Here is a 22,084-nt window from a genome sequence, read left to right on the forward strand (position 1 = left end):
TTCCCTCCCAGAAAAGCCCGGCCTCAGCACAATGGCCCCTCGCCATTTTCCCCGGGCATCACAGCACAAAGCCGCGGCGCGCAGCTTCAGCACCACACAAAGGAAGGCCCGTCGGAAGGCTTTCACGCTGCCCTTCCGCCAGCACCGCCACCTTGGAAATTGTCCCCACGGAGAGAGAGATCCCGGGGACGCGCGCGCCCACACTAGGGTGGGCGAGCGGGGAGGGGGCACCGACCGAGGCGGCCATTGATCTGCCTGGGTTTTAGGGGAACCTCACCAAAGCGGCAGAGAGAAAGAGAAAGCGGTGGTGGGAGGGAGTCCTGAAGGCGGGCCAGCCCCGTGCAAAAGCAAGCAGGCAAGCAAACAAACAAACAAAAACACGCATTATTACTGCTATGATTTTGAATGGTGGCGTCCCAACCGAAAGCTGAACCGCTACCTCTGCGCACCCAAGCCGGCAGGTCTCTCCAAGCAGCCGCGCACCACTCGGCTCAGCAAGCGCCTCTGAGCGCCCACCGATCGGGCAGCAGTCGGTGGTTTTCTGCCCGCCTCCACCGACGCCCCCCACCCCCACTCTGTCGGGTTATAATCTCCCCAGGCAGACCTCGACTTGCCCATCTGCTGCTCGGCCCCAGACGGCACGTGAGGGGGCTCACTCTGCCGCCGCCCCGCCCCACAACCCGCGGGCCGCTGCTCTCGGGCCTTTCCTGCAGCCGCCGCTGCCCCCCCCCCCCGCCTTCCCGTTGAATTTGCCTCCCGGCCGGCGAGGCAGCCCCCAAAGCCCCGCGACGGCCCGGGTTGTGCCAGTGACGCCTCTTGCAGCGGTACTTACGGCAGTCAGTCAGTCAGGCTAGGTGGGAGAGGGAGAGAGAGGGAGCCGTTGGTAGTCCCAGGCGCTAGAGGACGAGGCGCGTCCGTCCGCCCAGAGGGAAGGTCTGCAGAAAAAGGGCCGGCCCGGCACCTTTGGCCGGGAAGATGCACGCCGCTGTCCGCTTGACATCCAGCCGGGAAGCGGAGCCTGCTCGCCTCCCCGGCTGCCCGCCCGGTTTGTTGGCTGCGCTGCTGCTGCTGCAGCGCCGCCTCGCTGCTCGCCCCCTCCCTCGCCCCCTCCTTCCTCTGGCGCGCACCCGGCGTCCCTCATTCCTCTCCGCTTCCAATAGAGGGCAGGTCGCTTCCTGCATCCTAATCAGCGGCATCAGGCCTCGGTTCCCACTTCGCAGGCACCTCTTTAGCAACCCCACGGGGGCTGCTGCAAGCACAAAAGAGCAGCTCTGGCCGCTGCCTCCAAGATGTGTTACATGGCCGCGGCCTGTCCTCCATGCGGGTCGCTTTCCACCACCGCTACCACCCTCTCCTTCTCCCTCCCTCCCTTCACATCTCTCTCTGGCATAATGAAATCATGGGTGTCTGCCTCCCCCTCTGAAAAAGATCACGTCAAGCTGGAGTGGTCGGAAAATTGATCGTTATGCGCGCGCGCGCAGGCAAGAGATCCGTGTAAACTGCTGAGCGCCCCCCCTCCACCTCGGACCTCCCTCACCCTACCCCGCATGCTCCCCGCATCCCGCAAAGGTCATACAATCCTCACAATTACTTTCCCGTACCTTCCGGAAAGCAACAAAATCTCTCCGAAAGGATTACAGGCATTTTCCGAAGGGGAAAAAGGAAAAAAAAAGAGAGGACTTTAATCTTAAATAGAAGGGGTGCGTGTTTGTCAACAAGATATTAGATCCCAAACAAATATCCAGGATTATAAATATATTTATTTAATCTAGTCACCCACAAACGTAGCATTGCAATCAAACAGCGGAGCTCAGCTTTTGAGATTTATGTCTTGCACATTCACGCAGAGCCCCACGCAGTCTTTATATTTCAATCATTTAAGGAGGTTGCTGTTGTTGTTTTAAAAAAAATGCGCTCTGTACCTTTTAAAGGAAAACACGCATATGTACATAATGAGGTGGATGTTTCCCCCTTTAAAAACATTAATCTCTTATTTATTGAGAACCACAGACATTTACTGAACGAGTACGTTTTAGTCAAATATAAGGGGATTGTTTTTGTTATTATTAAAAAGGCAAGATTGATGTACAGTATTGAGTCATAGTAACACACACACACACGCAGAAAAGACACGTGCACTCAAGGCAGAGGTAAGGGCGCCTTGCGATGCGCGCCTAGGCACAGCCCCCCTCCTCCCGCCCGCCGGCCTTTCGGAACTGGAAGCTCTTCCCTTTGCGGATTATCCCCCCCCCCCCCCCAATGCCGATTGACCGCCTGCCTTGCTAATGTGGAGGCAGGGAACTCCGGGGCGGGAGAGTCTTCTGTCAACAGGCAGGGAAATGAGATGCTAAAAAGACTCCGGTGTAGTTCCTTGGGCATCGAGGAGCTTCCTGAAGCGGGCTGGCCTTGGGGCGGGGGGGGGGGGGGAGACTGGCAGCAGCAAAGAGCTCTGGGGCTGTCAATGTTTCCAAAGCAAACCTTCTCTCTGTTAATAACGCGCATGACCCTAAGGAAGGGCAGTGCATGCCTTTCCTCCCAGGCTGGTCCATTGCGTAGGATAGGTCACCAGGGAGATGTCTCTCTCCCCCCACACCTTGGGAGGGGTGCCTCTAAGCCTTGGTTATATAAAGTTTCCCCCTTAGTGCTTTCTTTGCCGCCACCCCTCCCGTCAGCAGATTCCAACTGTCCTAGCTCAAATGGGTCCTAATCCGACTCTAGGGGAGATTAAAGAGCCAGAGATAGCTGTATTTAGGATTACCAAAACGAAATGAAGGAATCTAATCCTCCACCTCTCTCTTTCCCCAACCCCTTCTCTCGCCCCCCCCCCCCCGCACATGCATTTTCTAGTTTTAGTCATGATTTCTCTCTGTCTTTCTCTCTCAGACCTCATGTTACCTTTGGGTGCTTTTAAATAAACGACATGAAATACGTGGAAGGAAGGGAGACGCGGCTAGACGGATCTCGAATTGCGTTTATGCTTATGGCTTGGTGGAAATTCACTGGGTCAAGCCATGCCGGAAGGCAACTGAAGGTGATGGGTTAAGAAGGGACGGGTCGCCAGGTGCCCGTGGATCTCCGAGGGGGTGATTACAGTTTCGTCGAGTTCTTCGCGACGTGGTAGAAACTGGTTAATAGCGAGCATCCAGCTGTCCGGACTACCTAAGGCCTAACGGAAAGATACGAGGAAAGTGGAAGCGATCGTATCTACTATTAAAAACACTTGGCGTGTAGGAAATGGTTCTGTTCTGATAGCAATTCACAGCCCTTTCCGGAGATGCTAGGCCAAATAAATTAAAATAAAATGGAATTAATATTAGGGGCTTGATTTTTTTCTCCTTCAAACAAATGAGAAGAATATTCACTCAGAATGGTACATCTAGATCGAACGGGTTTTTTATGGTGTGGGGGACAGAAGTGTGCAGTGTCAGAGACCAAGTTGGGTGTGTGTGTTAGGGAGGAAATAGTTGGAATATTGTTGAAAAATTCTGCCTGGAGATTAGGACTCCTTTTTGGCTGTCCATAATCTCCTCGTGGAATCAGTAGCGAAGCCTCCCAGAAACCCTGCGGTTTCTGGATCTGCAGCAGTGGTGTAGTGGAACATTTCATTTTAGAGCAGGGTCTGTGACGTAATCTCCTGGAGCGATTGCTTCGTCTCTTGTAGTGAGGATGTCATCTCTTGAGATGATGATGCCGTCTCCCCGGGCAATTTTCAGCGCCCCTAGAAGCTAAGCCCAGGAAGAGGCTGGTTACATTGGCGTAGCTGCGGGTTAAAGGTTAAACTGCCCCTTTTAATTTGAAACATCCCAAAAAAGAAAGAAGTCCTTTTTATTATGACCAAGCTTTTGAGTCCTCCAGAGCTCCTCATTAGGCTGTGTTAAACCAAGTGGGAGTGAGATTAAAACCTGACTTGGTCTTGATACCACACTGTCTGCACTGGTCAAAGTTGGTATCGGTTTGTCTAGGGATCGGCTATGGGGACTTTACTGTGGGGACACGAAGAGCACCTGCACTTCATAATTTGCCGCTGGCTGTGAGCTGCCCCAAATCCAGGCCAGCTCCATTGTTTATAGTTCCTAGTTGCACTGCAACCCAGCCTACGTGACCGGTGGTGGGGATTTGAACGAGTTTCCCGTCCCCTTATTCCGAGGCAGCTCCTATAGCTCAATGCCTTCTACAACCAGCGAGGCATCTCTCCGGACAGGGCCGCGCTAGGGGGCGGGAGAAGAGCGCTCGGAGTCCAAGGTGTTCTTTGTGATGTCGTCACAAGGGATATTAGCATATCAATAGGGGAGAGGGAGAACTACGCGCGGGGGAGTGAGCGGACGCCTTGGCCCTCCCTCTTCCCTTCCTTAGCTTTGCGGTGGATCTCCAAGCCATCCAATCCTAGGCTAGGCTAAAAGTGCAAAGAAAGGCAACCAACGTGTGTGGACCACCAGCTCCATCCCTTTGTCTCTTCAGCCCTTTTGGCGGACAGAAACCATAAGCACCCCCGGTCTCTTCCCGCACTCGGGTCCCCAAGGCACCTTTAGACACCCCCACCGCACACTTTAAAGCACACCCACCCAAAGAATGGGAGGAACTGTAGTTTCTTAAGGGTGCTGGGAATTGTAGATCGCCCAGGAGCAAACTACAGTTCCCAATTTGGGAGGGAGGATGTGCGTTTCAGTTCTCCCTTGGCGGCTTTAGGAAAGCCTCGGGTTTTCGCCTGTAAAATGGGAACAAGGCTGATAGACCTTACTGAGCGGCTGAAAAACACTCAACACCCAAGGAGCTTCTCAGGCGACGGGGTGGGCAGAAAGAAACGTTCACATTGCTTAATTTCCTTCACTTCGCTTTTCCTGTGTCTGGGAAGTTTGGAAGATCATTAATGACCCCATCTCGAGGATTGGAAGTAGCAACAGCGGCAGTGATATTATTTCGAGTAATTTGATCAATACTCGGGCAACGCTCGTGGGCCGAAGTCGAAGCGCTTTTGAGATCAATTCGATTTGGTGCGAGAGTGAAGCTCGTGTCCGCCTCCCCTTGAAATCCATTGGACTGAAATGTGCTGGCCTTTGGTGCGATTTCCCTGATCTATCCACCCTTTTGCGATCCTCTACACGCTTAACACCCTTTGGACTCAAAAGGTCTCACTTCTGAGATGACACGTCTAGCATTGCACGGCCAGTGTTTGCTGTCGCTCTCAGACGTCACCAAACTGGCTTTTCCTCTCTCGCTCCCTTCTCTCTTCTCTCCCTGACTCGACCTTGTCAGCTTCTCCCCCGCGATCGCTTTTCTCTCCGCCTACCTTCAGCCTCCCGTCTTGGTCCCAGATCCACACCAAACGGATGTAAACGTTATGGCAATGGGGGTGGGGGTGGGATAAACTGAAAAAGGAGAAATTGCTGTTGAGTGATACAGCTGTTACGAAATCTCACACAAATAAACGGCGCGCCCTGCCTTTTTCAACCACTTTCAAAGAGAAAAGAACGGGGGGGGGGGGGGGAGGAAGGGAAGAAAGATCTGAACTCGAGGATTTAAAACCCAGCCTGGAGTCGCTCACAAACGCGTGTTTCGGTGCTCAGTACAATAATACGGCGCTCGCCTCTGGCTACCGAGCTGGAGGCGAAGCGCCACTTAGGTTGCAATCTAGGCAGCGAGTCCCATTGAACTGAATGGGGCTTGCTTCTAACAGGAAACGTATCAGCTTCCATAAAAGCAGGTCCGAATCTAGGCACGTGGTTTGAACCTGCTGGGTCAACCAAGGGAGCGTTTTGGAAGGCTGCCCTATGAACTGGGAGTAAACTGATTGAAATCAACGGGACTTACTGCGGAGTAAATAAGAGAGCGGAGCAGGTGGTCGTTGTTGCTTTAACTGCCTGCCGCGGAATAACAGTTAGCTTTTCTTTCTTTTTTTTTAGTGGACAAGAAATGAGAAGTCAGGTTTTGCCTTGCCAGATTAAAAAAAACCCCGAATGAGTGAGTAAAGTTTACGATTAAAATAATGGTCTCTAGTGGTCTCTCTCCCCTGTGTTCTTCAAAACGCACGTGCGCGCACCAGCTAGGCAAAGTAAACTCTTGTTCCAAGTTGCTAGTGCTGTCGATGGAAATGAGGTGGTCAAGAAGAAACAGTGGCGAAGGCCTCGGCTTTGCCTCCCTCCCAATGAAGCATTAGAGAGGCCCTTTTGTGGCTGCAGCAGCGGCAGCGCACCATTTTGACCTGGAAAGGCACAACAACATCCTGCTTTGCTTGAGCTGAATTCAAAAAGCCTGAGGGATGTAAACGCGGGGTAGGAGGGTAGGAGGCGCGGGAATCAGCCATTCTGAATCTGTTTCTAGAAAATCCAGGCTAACAGCCATCGCAGAAAGGGGGAGGGGGGGGGGAGAGGCGGACAAAAAGAAAAAGAAAAGTCCAGGGCTGCTGCAAAAATTCCCTTTCTGACCGGGATGTGAAAAGGGGCTTTACATTCTGTGTGAAATCTCCGTTGTTGTTTGGCAAACAATGGGCGACTGGAAGGCTGAGGGAATGAATAGGCAATCCGCAGGATGCGTGCGGGTCAGTGCTTGGGGTCTCCGTCCTAAAGCCCTCTTTCTCAGCTTGCCACAATAAAGTAGCATGAGGTTTTAAGGCTTTGCTGGGTCACCGGCCATCTCCTATTATTCTACACTTCACAACAACAACACACACACACACAATCCAGCCCCCCCGTTAATCAGCACTGACCAGAGGCCCCTTTTGGAAACAAGAGGAGCAGAGTTGAAGAAAGACTCTCTCTCTCTCTCTCTCTCTCTCTCTCTCTCTCTCTCTCTCACACACACACACACACACACACCCTCAACAGGCCCTCCTGAAAGCAAGATCTCCCATTGGCACTTTGGACCAAAGTTTTCCACCTCCCCTTTCCTTTTATCATAACAAAGCTTCCAACTCAGACCACAAGAGAACTGGACTTTTCTCCCCCTGTTTCTGGCCTTCTCATTCTTTCTCTCTCTTTCCTTGGCTCTGAAGATGATGGAGACTTTGTTGCAAGTAAGGATGCCTTTAGGTCAAATGGCCCAGGCCTAGCTGGGAGCTGAGATTGATCCTGGAAGGGAAAGCTGCTTCCTGAGCATCTACTTTGGTGAGGGAGTTAAAAATGGAAAGGGGTTTGGGTGTGTGTGTGTGTGTGTGTGTGTGTGTGTGTGCAACTGGGCCATGTGCTTTAGAGCTGATGGATTAGATGTCATTCCTGAAGTTGTCTGAGGATTTCTTTCATAGTGTAGTGTATTGACTCTGGCAGGAGTTTGTGTTGACTAGTACTGTCCAGTGTAGAATGCTTGCTACTCACTAGAAGGGACTATTTTGTACATTAAAAGGGTGGGGAAATTATTTCTCTACAAGCAGAGATGGCAAAAGACCTTCCCAACTCTACAGTGTTATGATTCTATGATATGTGATTATGATTCATGCTTTAAAGTATAAATGACTGTTTCTTTGTTTGGGTATTTTTTAAAAGTTCAAATTTATTTTAAGGTGAAGGATTTATTGAATTGCCCAGAAAGCAAGTCTCTATATAATCTGCAATGTATGGGTATAATAACTTGTCGATGCCTATATATCAAACCCATGAGATGTCCCCCCCCCTTAAAACAATAAATTTGGTACTACTGTTTCTCCCTCCTAAATGGAATTCATGAGAGGTTAGTCCCACTGAATTTACCTCCAAGGGCATTACTAAGGCTGCAGTCCTATGCACACTTATTTGGGAGTAAGCACCATTCAACAAAGTGGGACTTGCCTCTGAGCAAACAGAGATAGGACTGAGTTGTAAAGGAGCAATCATGTGCACACTTGGGACTAAGCTCCAGTGAAGTCAATGGGGCTTACACCCAAGTAAGCATGCACAGAATTCCACAGCACATTTAATTTGATTGGAAGCAAGATAGCTTCTTCTTCTTTTCTTTTTTTTTAAAAAGGGAAATAGATAGTTTTCTCTGCCAGACTAAACTGCCCAGGCTTTGCAGTTGTTGTTAAAGGGCAGAGCCTTATATGTACCTGAGTGGAAGAAAGCAATTTGTACCTGTGAAGAGATTGTACAAATTGAATCCCTTGTGTATCTTAGGGTGCTGTTCAAATGATTTATTCTGGGGTGGGAGAACTTGCTTTCTTAAAAGGAGTCTTTTCGATTTACAAAATGGTGGAGGATCCTTTTTAGTAAATAATTCCTAAAAAGAAAAAAAAGATGTGTGAATCAGGGTGGTATCGCTAAACAGGTAAAAGCACTCAGATAAACTTGAAATAAAGTATCTGCACAATTATCTAGATGGGATTCTTTGTGGTATGCATATTCAGGGGGGTTTTTTGGACTGTAGGGGCCCACACTCAGGGCTTTGCTGATGAAGACAAGGAAGATCTTTTATGACACCACCTAAGGATTTCCCCTCATTCACACTGGGAACCCCAAGACGTGCACCATTTATGAGATATTCACCTCCCTGCTTACAGTAGTAACATTGTCTGTCTCCTCTTTTTTGTCCTCTCAGGATTGTGTTCCTCAGATTTTGCAGAAGTTGACATTTCAGTAAAGGAGTAATCAAGTGTTATCTAAATTATTTAGAGCCTGGGATTAAAGGCCTTAATGCTGAGTGCTGACAAGCTTTCAAATGTAGTCTGGGGAGGGGAAAAGTTTTGTATTCTCTCCTCTCTGTACAGACTTTGAAAATAATTTCGATATGTACTGTGAATTGTTTTTATTTTTTAGAATTTATGCACAGGGAGGATGAATAATTCTTTTACAAGTCATTCTCCAAAGGAATTAATAAGACCCTCCAAAATACAACCCAAGCCTATTACACCCAGGATTGTGGCATCTGTAATGCCATTCTTTTAGAAGATCAGTTGCTTTCATAGGTACTTGTTTTTAAAAAGAGCCCTATTGTTTTGAAACTCTTTGTTGGTTTGGTACACAGAGTGTGCATTAATTCAGTAAATCTTCATATTTTCCCTGTTAATCTTCTGCATTTGGAAGCTTTGATCCAGCATTCCTTGTCTTCCCAAACTCCCACTGACTTCCTTCTCATGTGTACCACAGAATAACTGTGACAGTTAATCACAACATTTAACCTTCTCATTTAATGTTGATAAATGTCAAATTCTACTCCAGCATATGGCTTCGGTTGGGTGATTTGAATATATGTTTATTTAACTTAGATTTTCTTCTTTTCTTCTTTTTCCTCCTTTTTTTTTTGTAAAGGCAAGTTACCATATCAGTAAATTCTACTATAATGGTATACACAATTTCCCGTTCATTCTCATATGTTGTAGTACAGGGAACAGATTGCAGTATATTTAAATGGGGGGTAGCCTGGTGTGAATTTAATGCATGGTACCAGAATAAGATTCTCTTTGACATACCATTTAGAGCTAATATTATCTTAGATAATGGGCAACTTCCCCCTGGTTTGCTGACAGAGAAAAGGAAAATGTCAAGGTTAGGTTTTGCAAAGTGTTATATTTGAATAACATTCACATGTTCTCCTAAATTAGTAAGATTGCCCCCCCTTACTTGTATTAATATGCCATTTTATAAGGTCAAATTCTACCACATTTTCTCATGCTGTGGAGTACGGTATTCTATCATTGGCCTCATCAACTTTAAAGTGTAGACTCTTGATGCTGGGAGGAATGGCTATACTTGTCCCATAGGGATGTATGGGAGTGCTTGTAGCAGAAAGGGAGAAAGGCTCCTCGTATATTACAATATCCTTACACAATTCTCTAGTGACATAAATTACCCATTTCTGATTCATAGAAAGTGTCATTAATCAAGTAGCATTGGAATAAAGATGCGCACAAAGTCATGATTAGGTGATTGTACCAAGTGTTGAAAATGTTGAATTTAGATGTTAACCATCTGAATGTGTTTTATATTTTTTTTATAAGGCATGAAATGGCATATTCCTACTGTCCACCAGTTTCCCCACCATTTACAGTAGAATCCTACACATATCTGCTCAGAATTGTCTCACAGAGTTACTTATTTGTACTCATTGTGCTGTTTGTGAATGACTTTAATAGATTTCATGGAGATGGCAGGGATCAAGCCTGCATAAAAAATATGTGCTCTACAACTCAGCTAAGGTCCTTCCTCTAGTATAAAAGTTGTGTAAAGGTATCATCCTAGAAAACACATTATTTGGTCTCAATGGGACTGCAGAGTAGATGTGTATAGGGTTGTGCTATCAGTGGATTAATTGGTTAGACTGCCGTGCATCCCATACATGTCTACTCAGAAGTCATAGAATCATAAAACTATAGGGTCATCTAGTCTCACTCCTGCAATGCAGGAATCTTTTACCCAACATGGGGCTGAAATCTACCACCCTGGGGTTAAGGGTCTCATGCTCTACTGACTGAGCTATCCAGCTCTACGTCAGTCTCATAGAGCTTAATAAGGCTTGCTCCCAGGTTAGTGGGAGTTAGAACGCCTGAATCAGTTAGAATACTTGGACGGGTTAAAAAAAGATGCCTCCTATTGCAAAGGCAACAAATTTCCTAAAATGCTGTTTTTGTTTAATCTATTTAACCTGGTAAGCTGCTTTAAAACAAGTCAGGCTATTTGTTCAGCTGGTCCAATTTCATCTGCTCTGACTGGCAGCTTCCCATTATAAATATAACTTATATTTAAAATCAAACTCCACCCAGTGTTTTGGAGAATCTATTGCCTGATTATTATTTGGGGGGGGGGGCACCTTTTAATCCATCAGAGTATTTCAATTGATTCTAGGAGAGGACTTGCCCACTATCATTTTGAAATGGAGATGCAAAGGATTAAAACCAAGACCTCCTGCATGCAAAGTGCTCTATGACTGAGCCGTGGTACGTCTCCCTACTAGTATGAAAGCCGTGGGGCAGGTGTCATCCAAGAAAAGGCATTCTTTCTTTCCCACATAGGTGAGGATTCTTCTCTTAAGAGGGCTGTGACACGTGCATTTGTCATATAAAAGCACAGAATGCCCTTCCCCCCTTTCTGAAACTATTGTTTTTGTTTGCATGTAAATTTAAGCAAGTGATCGACTAGCAGCACAGTCCTAAGCAGAGCCTGTTTGGATCAACGGGGGAAATGTGCTGCATTTGATTCATTGGTTAAGAGCGGTTCCCTCGCTGCGAGAAGCCAAGTTACAGGGAACCAGGCAGAGGGCCTTCTCGGTAGTGGCACCTGCCCTGTGGAACGCCCTCCCACCAGATGTCAAAGAGAAAAACAACTACTGTACCAAACTTTTAGAAGACATCTCAAGGCAGCCCTGTTTAGGGAAGCTTTTAATGTTTAATAGGTTATTGTATTTTGGTGTTTTGTTGGAAGCCACCCAGAGTGGCTGGGGAAACTCAGCCAGATGGGTGGGGTATAAATAAATTATTATTATTATTATTATTATTATTATTATTATTATTATTAATTATTATTATTATTTAGATGACCATTCCAGTGGCTAGTCTAGTGCCCCCCTTCAAACAACAAACATCCAAAAGTATCAGAGAAGATTGACATTTAAATGATCAATTTCCGAAGCTTATTTTGATATAGAACATTCATAGGATTGTGTATTTAGCCCAACCCCCGGCAATGCAGAATATGCAGCCATACCATTCAGGGATTGAGCCTGCAACTTTGTGTTATTATGCTTTTTTTGGCATACATCTGTCCCCAGTTTTCCATATTAAAACACTGGGATTATTTATGTTGTATAGGCTTTTTTATTTTTAAACCTATCAAATTAAAGTTGCCCCTCTTGCGGTAAAACAAAATCTTACCACAAGAGCTTGCTTGGATAACAAGAAAGTCACATTGTTTCCAGATAGAAGCAGCTGTTAAGGAAGGTGGGAAAGAAAGGGGGAGACAATGTTACTTGGGAGCTGGAATAACAGCAGCCGCAAAGCTTTGCTCTTAAACTGTAGTACAGTGGTACCTTGGTTCTCAAACGCCTTGGTTCACAAACACTGAAAACCGGGAAGTAAGTGTTCTGGTTTTCGAATGTTTTTCAGTGCGGTTGTCGGCTATTGTTTCTGGGGCGCCTGCACCAATCAGAAGCCGTGCCTTGGTTTTTGAACATTTCAGAAGTCAAACGGACTTCTGGAATGGATTAAGTTTGGCGCATTTGTTTTTGCTATTCATTTTGCATTTTTGTGGTTTTTTTAAAAAAAGTTAATTTCTTTTTGTGACTGTGTGGAACCCAGTTCAGCTACTGATTGATTGATTGATTGTGTGACTGCTGAAATGGATAAAAGCCCCCCATCCAAACAATGACTATCTTCAGTGCAGGTAAGAAAAAGAAATAATCATCTACAATACTGTCTTATTTATTTTATAGTACAGTACATTGATTATTGTTTTCATTTTATGGATCAATGGTCTCATTAGATAGTAAAATTCATGTTAAATTGCTCTTTTAGGGGTCGTTTTTTAAAGTCTGGAACGGATTAATCTGTTTTGCATTACTTTCTATGGGAAAGCACTCCTTGGTTTTGAATTTTTTGGTTTTGGAAAGGACTTCTGGAACGGATTAAGTTTGAGAACCAAGGTACCACTGTATGACTCTCAGAGGTCCTTCAGCCACTCTTTCCACATCTCTGTTGGTGTGTGAGTAATGGAGCTATAGTAAAGGTAAAGGGACCCCTGACCATTAGGTCCAGTTATGACCGACTCTGGGGTTGCGGCGCTCATCTCGCTTTATTGGCCGAGGGAGCCGGCGTACAGCTTCCGGGTCATGTGGCCAGCATGACTAAGCCACTTCTGGTGAACCAGAGCAGCGCACAGAAACACCGTTTACCTTTCTGCTGGAGCGGTACCTATTTATCTACTTGCACTTTGATGTGCTTTCAAACTGCTAGGTTGGCAGAAGCAGGGACTGAGCAACAGGAGCTCACCCCGTCGCGGGGATTCAAACTGTCGACCTTCTGATTGGCAAGCCCTAGGCTCTGTGGTTTAACCCACAGCACCACCCGCGTCCCCTAACGGAACTATAGAATACAGCAAAAGAAGCCTTGGAAAGGAGGTATCATGGCTCCATCCAGGGCTGGCACCAGCATGCAGCACCCTCATGAAAATGCCAAGACCCATCACCACAGATACAGGTCTGGTCTGTACCACCCTTTCATTTTTCATTTTTGTCCAGTGCTGACAGGAGTGCCAAGACAATGTGACTGTACTTGCCAATCTCATTTTTAATTCCCTCACTATGCGGTACCGTATGCGCTTATTGTGTAAGGGAATTAAAATGGTGGTTCTGGCATGTCTAGCCATGTGGGTCCAGTGCTCTTGTCAGTGCGGGTATTCAGATAAGCCTCCCAGGTGTGTGCATGTGGGTCTATTCCAAAGGCCACTCAAACATGAGGAAGCCAGCCCTGGCTGATCAGTGGTCACTAACTTAGGGCTCTCAAAATGTTAGGCAGGGCCTCTGTACTGGAACCTGGCAATCCTGTCTGACACCACTATTGACTGATTGAAAGCTGCCTGTAGCCATTCCCAATGTCAAATTTCAGAGAGGGCATTCCCTGTGGCAGCCTCTAAGCTATGAAATTTCCTCCCCTCAGAGGTGCATCTGGTACCTTCATTGTATAACTTGCTTCTTAGGTTTAAGGTCCACCTCTTTATGATGGTCTTTGACATCTATGGTTTGTAGGATCCATGTGATTCTTCTGATTGAACAAGAGTGGTACCTCGGGTTACATACACTTCAGGTTACATACGTTTCAGGTTACAGACTCTGCTAATCCAGAAATAGTGCTTCAGGTTAAGAACTTTGCTTCAGGATAAGAACAGAAATCGTGCTCCAGCAGCACGGAAGCAGCCGGAGGCCCCATTAGCTAAAGTGGTACTTCAGGTTAAGAACAGTTTCAGGTTAAGAACAGACCTCCGGAACAAATTAAGTACTTAACCTGAGGTACCACTGAACTGGTTATAATCTTGTGTTTTTATATTGCTGTAACCCACCCTGAGGCTTTATGCTGAATGGTGAGTACAAAAGCTGCATAATAATAATAATAATAATAATAATAATAATAATAATTCAAATGCACCACAAGCTTGTCAGCAAATGGGAGATGGTTGAGGGAAAGCCGTATTATTCAGTGCTGAAGGACATATGCAAAAACATGAAAACAGCCTTTAAAAAAAAAAAAAAGTTAATGGGATCCTGATATTCTAAATATGGGAACTAGATAATGTGATGCCCTCTAGATGTTTGAACTGCGAATCCCATCAACCCCAGCTAGCATGGCCAATGGTCAGGAATGATGGATGTTGTAGTCCACAACATTTGGAGGGCACCACGTTGACTCCACCTGGCCTAATGAGCCTCGTTTAAATGCAGGGGCTTGTTCCTGAACACCATCTCTTATCCAGCTCCATAGGAAATTGATCATGCCTACCATTGGTTCTGCTCTGCACTCTCTTTGACTTTTGTGACTAGAAAGCACAAAAGCTCTCATCAATAAATTATGCCAGTCAGGCATATTTGCATAGATTCACTTAATTCTCTTTAATTTATTCCAGTGGTGAAATTAAGATTTCATAGAAATCATGTTGTTTGTATCCTGCTTTTCCTCCAAGGAGCCAAGAATAGCATTCAGGCCTCACAACAATTTTTTAAAATAGTGTGGGTTGAAAAACAGTATCTTTACGAGGGGTAAGAAAACTGCTTTGAGGGTGTTGTTGTTTTTTAACCATCAAGTGGTATATACATTTTAGGAAACAATTAAATTATGAAATTAGAAGGCATTTGCCACAGATTGATGCTGACCTGTGAGGTAAAATTGTCATTTGTAAGGGCTGATGTGGTCTAGAGCAGTAATGGGAAGGAGCAATATGTGGATTAGAGTAAGGAGGAAAAGCTTGAGGCATGACAAGTGATAGGGAAGAATGAGGAAGGCTTATATGTTGGTCAACAGGAACACACACAGGGGCACACAGCAGACGTGGCTACTTCTGGCTGCCCTCTAGCATACAACACAACTGGAACAAAAGGGATAAAACAAAACAGGAATGTTTTCGAGGAATAATACAGACCCCATGGTGACATCAGGACTGGACAGCTTGTCAGTCATGCAGGGGGTGGGCAGCCAGAACATCTGATGTCCTAGCTAATGTTTATTTCTGCTTTTGACCTGCATCTTTTGGTGTCCCCCCCCCCCCTTCAACCAAGAACATATCTTGAAGGGAAAAGTGGGGGAATGGAGATGGGAGTTTCTCCTTTTGCCACATTACATATTTATTTTCTGTCATATGAGATCCTGCTGCTACTGCTTTTACCACAGATAGTTTGGGCAAGGCAGGGACTGAAACTTCCCCAAATATCTGAGCCAAAAGCTAGCAGCAGCTGTAGAAATATCACAATCTCTTAATGGCTGCTGAGCTGATGATGTTATTTAAAATAAAAATACAGTATTGTGACATTCATAAAGACACGTGGAAGCATCCAGGTAAACAGAGTGTTGTGAATGAAAACTCAATGGCAAACTGCTAGTTTATTTACATTTTTAAACAAGATCTCTATAGTTGTGTGGTTGGGGGGGGGGTATCCCATTTATAAAGAGTTGGATGGTGCTCCCCCTCTATGACAAATCCCATTTATCTGAGTGCTGCTGGTGCCTTTAATAGAGGAAGTGTGTCCTGCACACATTCTGCCTCAGCGTAGAGAACCGGTGCAAGGAGTTCACAGCCCCACAGCTGAGGAGAGGAGAGAGCGAGGGAGGCCCCTAAGGCCAGTTCAGACAAAAAGCCAAGAAAACAGCAGGAGACCACAGTCAGGGGAAGAAGGCCCCAAGCTATGTGCCTAGTATTAAAACAGCAAAAATGGTAAGGGCTTCTTTTCGTGTGTGAGGGTGGGGGAGGGGAAGGACCAATATGGTGACAATTTTCAATTGTTGAGCTTCCATATAAATTCTTCCCAACTCTGGTTTTGCGTGACATAGTAAGGGAAATCAGATACATCAGTCCCAGTTCCATTTAGAATCATTTTGAAACCTGTGAAATCAAGTTTGCGTATTGTGAAAAACCCCATCCCTTCCACAGTGCCATCCATAAAGGCCCCAAAGATCTGTACTGAAATAAGTGAGTATAATTTAATTTAATTATGTGGCATCCTGGCATTCTCATTCTCTTCACCATTATTTGATTCACTAACCCTATTATTTTATTCTCTGTATGTATGTGTGTGAGAGATTGAAAGGAAAGAGATAATGTGTATTTCCATCCAAGGTTCAGCAGTCATTTTTGTACACCTACAGGGCTCTTCTCTTCTGAATTGGAGAGTCCAAAGTAAAAGCTGCATTCAGCAATTTGTTCAGGAGCTAGGCTTGAACTACAAAGAAGCCTCATGGGCATCATTTTGATATATCCTGAACCAAATCAAGCTGATTTGGGTGGTTTTGGGATTTTCCTGTTGTGGATTGAGGCAGTCCCAGATTGCCCCAAATTAGGGATACCCAGTGCAATTTGGGACTGTCAAAATGGGGGATGGAGGTATTGGGCAACCACATACTTGATTAGAGTTTTCTATCCCAATTAACTCCTTCGTGGATCACTGCCTTGCCGTGGTATAGGGGCTTGAATAATCCAGAGAAGCTATGAGCTATGCCATGCAGGGCCACCCAAGATGGACAGGTCATAGTGGAGAGTTTTGACTAAACGTGATCCACCTCGAGTAGGAACTGGCAAGCCACTCCAGTATCCCTGCCAAGAAAACTCCAAGGACAAAGACAACAGGCATATAAAAGTTATGACGCTGGAAGATGAGCCCCTCAGGTCGGAAGGCATCCAACATGCTACTGAGAAAGAGCAGAGGACAAGTACAAGTACAAGTACATTCAGAGCTGATGAAGCGGCTGGGCCAAAGCCGAAAGGACGCTCAGTTGTGCATATGTCTGGAAATGAAAGGAAAGTCCAATGCTGTAAAGAAAAATATTGCATAGGAACCTGGAATGTAATAACCATGAACCTTGGTAAGCTGGATGTGGTCAAAAATGAGATGGCAAGAATAAATATTGACATCCTGGGCATCGGTGAACTAAAATGGATGGGAATGGGGCAATTCAGTTCGGATGACCATCATATCTACTACTGTGGGAAAGAATCATGTAAAAGAAATGGAGTGGCCCTCATAGAGACCAAATTGCAAACATGCGTTGGATTATGGAGAAAGCTAGAGAGTTCCAGAAAAACATCTACTTCTGCTTCATTGACTATGCAAAAGCCTTTGACGGTGTCGACCACAGCAAACTATGGCAAGTGCTTAAGGAAATGGGAGTGCCTGATCACCTCATCTGTCTCCTGAGAAATCTCTATGTGGGACAAGAAGCTACAGTTAGAACTGGATATGGAACAACTGATTGGTTCAAAATTGGGAAAGGAGTATGACAAGGCTGTATATTGTCTCGCAGAATTCATCATGCGAAAGGCTGGGCTGGATGAATCCCAAGCTGGAATTAAGATTGTCAGAAGAAATATCAGTAACCTCAGATATGCAGATGACACAACCTTGATGGCAGAAAGTGAGGAGGAATTAAAGAACCTTTTAATGAGGGTGAAAGAGGAGAGCGCAAAATATGGTCTGAAGCTCAACATAAAAAAAAACTAAGATCATGGCCACTGGTCCCATCACCTCCTGGCAAATAGAAGGGGAAGAAATGGAGGCAGTGAGAGATTTTACTTTCTTGGGCTCCATGATCACTGCAGTCATGAAATTAAAAGACACCTGCTTCTTAGGAGAAAAGCAATGACAAACCTAGACAGCATCCTAAAAAGCAGAGACATCACCTTGCCAACAAAGGTCCATATAGTTAAAGCTATGGTTTTCCCAGTGGTGATGTATGGAAGTGAGAGCTGGACCATAAAGAAGACTGATCGCCGAAGAATTGATGCTTTTGAATTATGGTGCTGGAGGAGACTCTTGAGAGTCCCATGGACTGCAAGAAGATCAAACCTATCCATTCTGAAGGAAATCAGCCCTGAGTGCTCACTGGAAGGACAGATCCTGAAGCTGAGGCTCCAATACTTTGGCCACCTCATGAGAAGAGAAGACTCCCTGGAAAAGACCCTGATGTTGGGAAAGACTGAGGGCACAAAGAGAAGGGGACGACAGAAGATGAGATGGTTGGACAGTGTTCTCGAAGCTATGAACATGAGTTTGACCAAGCTGCGAGAGGCAGTGGAAGACAGGAGTGCTTGGCATGCTCTGGTCTATGGGGTCATGAAGAGTCAGACACGACTAAACGACTAAACAACAACATCCCAATTAAACAGGGGGGGCAGGGAGATGCAAGCAGAGACTCTCACCAGTGTTTCTCCCCCCCCCACTCCTTACCAATGATCACATGTTAAATTAGGGGTTAAAACCCTGATTAACCATGTGGTTGGAAGGTGGGGGAGGAGATACAGGTGAGAGTCTGTGCTTGTGTCTCTTTCTGCCCCTTCTTTTCACTGCTAACCACATGTTTAATTAGGATTTAAAACCCTAATTAAACAGGACTGGGCAAGGGCCTCAATTTACTTTGGGGCCTGGGCTAAGCCTGGGACAGATTGGGCCCAATCCGAGGTGCTGAATCAGACCCTGAAATGGATTGGGGGAGGGGCTGTGCAGCCCTGCTATGTATGACAGATTTGAAACAGGGTCACTTCAGTCATGGTGGTTTAGAAGTTCTTATATTTTGAACTGCTCTGAGATCTGCTAATGAATGGTGGTATACAAATTTAACAAGTAATAACAATAAGTTTAGCAGTGTAACATATTCCTGCCCCCACTACACTGGTTCCTGCAATTCCCCAGCTCCCCAACAAACATTTTAACTATTTCAGGCTTATAGAATTTGAAAGAAGGTGAATATACTGTCCTTGTGAGGAGGAATTAGAGTGCTTTCCACCAGCCATTACTATTATTCTGCGTAGCGAGACTGTTTCAGAGTGCAAGCACTGAAGTTGTTACTCATAAGTATTATTACTGTTGAGTATTATTACATTAAAGTGCTGCTTCAGAGGCCAACCATTGATGTCCTTATTCTTAACCATTATTAAGACTTTGAATAGTTCTATAGTTTAAAAATAATTTTATTTTTACACATGGGAAGCTGAAGCTGAGATAATGTACCTTGCCCCAAAGCACCAATGAGGGCCATTTCATTTTATTTTATTTCCATGCCATTCCATAACCAGTGTTCTCTGGATGGCTGACATAGAAAGTTAAAATACAACCCAAAATCAATGCAACAATAAAATGTATATGTGGTATAAAACCAAACAGCAGCAGAGATAAAAACACGAATGCTTATTCATAGATGACCACAACCTGAAACAATGACCTGAGGGGTTGATGTGTGAGTCTGTGGGAAAAAAGCAACAAAAGAATTTTGTGGCACCCTAAAGACTAACAAATCACATTTATTGATTTTATTAGAGCACTTTATATCCTGCCTTTTAGTGTAAATAAATACACCATTCATAGTGTACACCACCACACATCAAATGCCATAAACAGAGTTTGGGGTATTGCTTGCCTCACCTCAAGAATAAAGTAATAAAGTAATTAACATACTCATTGTGTGTGAGGTTCTCGTGAAACATGGGCCACTTATAAACGCCATCTCCAACTCCTCGAAAGATTCCATCAACGGTGTCTCTGAAAATTTGTACACATCACTTGGGAAGACAGGCAAACTAATATTAGTGTACTGGGAAAAGCAAAGATAACCAGTGTTGAAGCAATGATTCTTCAACATCAACTTTGTTGGACTAGTCATGTTGTGCGGATGCCTGATGATCGTCTTCCAAAGCAACTTCTCTATTCTTAACTTAAAAATGGAAAGCATAATGTTTGTGGTCAACAAAAGAGGTTTAAAGACTGTCTCAAGGAAATCTAAAAAAATGTAGTATAAACACTGACAACTGGGAAACACTGGCCTGTGAGCGCTCCAGTTGGAGAACAGCCTTTACCTAAGGTGTCATGGGCTTTGAAGACACCCAAACTCAGGACGCAAGGAAGAAATGTGCTAGGAGGAAGGCACGCTTGGCAAAACCAAACCATGATCAACTCCTGCCCAGAAACCAATCTCCCCACTGTGGAAGGATGTGTGGATTCAGAATTGGCCTCCACAGTCACTTATGGACTCACTGTTAAAACTGTGTTTATGGAAGACAATCTTACTCGGCTACGAGTGATCGCCAAAGAAGAAGAAGAAGACTGTGAGGAGTTAGTGAATGATGAGTGAATCAGCCCAGAGGAACAGTGAGTCTACTCCAATGACAATACTCTGTCCCTTGAACTACAAATATTTTTCTGTCAGATGTTGGGCCATCTCTCTGTGTTGATCATTAAAGTTCTGGATGCACGCAAACAAGCAAACAAGCAAGCAAGCAAGCAAGCAAGCAAGCAAGCAAGCACACCTCTATCCATTTCCTCTATTTCTCTGGCCTGTGGCAGAGAGTGGGGAGAAGAGATGAAGACACTTGGATTTCCCTAACCCCAGCTTTAGGGCCCACTCAAGACATTTCACTACCTGAGGCAAAGAACAAAAGGGAGGAGAATGGGTACAAAATTTAGAATGAATTGGCTCTTTATTTCATTGGCGCTGACTCCATCGGTTGTTGGTCTGCCTGCCTTCTGCCCTACCAATCCCAATGGCCACCAACTACTTTTTAAGGATCAGATGAAATAAAACAATTCAGGGAGCGAAGGAGCCAAACAGAGCTGGTCTTTCAGCTGAGATGATGGAGCAGCTTCATGTCCAATCTTTCCTTCTGGGTAGGTGAAATGGATTCTGCCAGGTGACTCCTGAGAGAGGGAGGGAGGGAGGAACCTGATGGAGCTGGTCTCTCAGCAGACCTGATAGAGGGACCTTGCTTCTTAACTTGCGAACTGCCCTGAAACCTGTGGATATAGGGTGGTATACAAATTTAATAAATAATAATAATAATAAAATCTTCAGCTGCTGCAACCTGATGGATCTGTCACATATCAAGTCAGATCATTGTCTTATCTGGGTTTCATCCAGTGCTACTTCTACTCAGAGTACACCCATTGAAATTAGTAGCCATGGCTAACTTCAGTCCATTAATTTCAGTCAGTCTACTGTGAATGAAACTTACCTGGACACAACCCTATGTCAGCAACTATCTAAGACCTCGTAAGAACATAAGACCACTGCTAGAGCAGAGCAAAGTCCATCTAGTTCAGCATCCATAGTGGTCCAAACAAATGCCTATGGGGAGGACATGAGCACAACAGCATTCTCTCTTCTTGTGCTCCTCAGCAATTGGTACCCAGAGGCATACCACCTCCAGTGCTGAGGTACAAAGCCATGGTGGCTAGTAGCCATTGACAGCTTTATCCTCCACAAATTTCTCTAAACATCTCTAAAGCCACCCAAGCTGGTGGCCATTACTATATTTTGTTTGACTATGCGTTCTGTGAATAAATTCTTCCTTTTGACTGTTCTGACTATTACAATGGGCAGATTCACTAGATGACTCTGTTCTAATATGAAGAGTCTGGGAGAAAACTCCACCACACCATGCAAACATTAATATACCTCTGTCATGTCCCCCCCTTAGTTACCTTTTTGCTAAATTAAAAATCTCACGCACGTGCCTTTCCCAGCCCTGCTCTCTTTTAACTGGAGGAGCCAAGGATTGAACCGGGGCTCTCCTGCATGCAAGGCACGCACTCTCCCACTGAGCTACGGCCCCATGTTGTATTGACTTGGAAGTCTATTGATCTTGAACCATTATTAGTTGGCATGCAGTCTCATAGGAATAAGCTCTTTGCAAGTTTACTGGGCTTTAAAGTGAAGAATATTATTGGTGTAGGTTCTGTGTAGAATGCTAGACCATTCATAAAATAAAAATTATAGCTGCAAGTTCTTTTCTTTAATGAGTTGTTTCAGGCTTGTCGAGTAAAGTTCAAAGTATACCTTGCAGAGTAATTACAGTTCTAAATGGTATAGAATATATAATAAATTATATAGCATCAGTATTAAACCTTATGCCATGCTCCTCGTGAGAACAACCCATTTCACAAGTTTTGTTCTTCATGTCGTTTGATTCAATATTTGACGTTAAACATTTCCAGCTAAAGAGAA

At 45.1% G+C, this 22,084-nt stretch overlaps 2 long non-coding RNA genes across 2 annotated transcripts; one reads left to right on the forward strand and one right to left on the reverse strand.

The window, feature by feature from the left end:
- Positions 1-1,740: 1,740 nt before the first annotated feature.
- LOC310682602 lies at positions 1,741-3,035 on the reverse strand. The gene is made up of 2 exons (XR_014514043.1): positions 2,896-3,035; positions 1,741-1,922 (listed from the first exon to the last, which is right to left on the reverse strand). It is a non-coding gene; the product is annotated as an uncharacterized lncRNA (long non-coding RNA).
- Positions 3,036-5,234: 2,199 nt separating this feature from the next.
- Positions 5,235-5,984, forward strand: LOC310682604. Its single transcript, XR_014514045.1, has 2 exons — positions 5,235-5,329; positions 5,901-5,984. It is a non-coding gene; the product is annotated as an uncharacterized lncRNA (long non-coding RNA).
- Positions 5,985-22,084: the final 16,100 nt, after the last annotated feature.

This window comes from Podarcis tiliguerta (assembly GCF_965153285.1).
Source record: "Podarcis tiliguerta genome assembly, chromosome: 7".
Classification (NCBI taxonomy): Eukaryota; Metazoa; Chordata; class Lepidosauria; order Squamata; family Lacertidae; genus Podarcis; species Podarcis tiliguerta.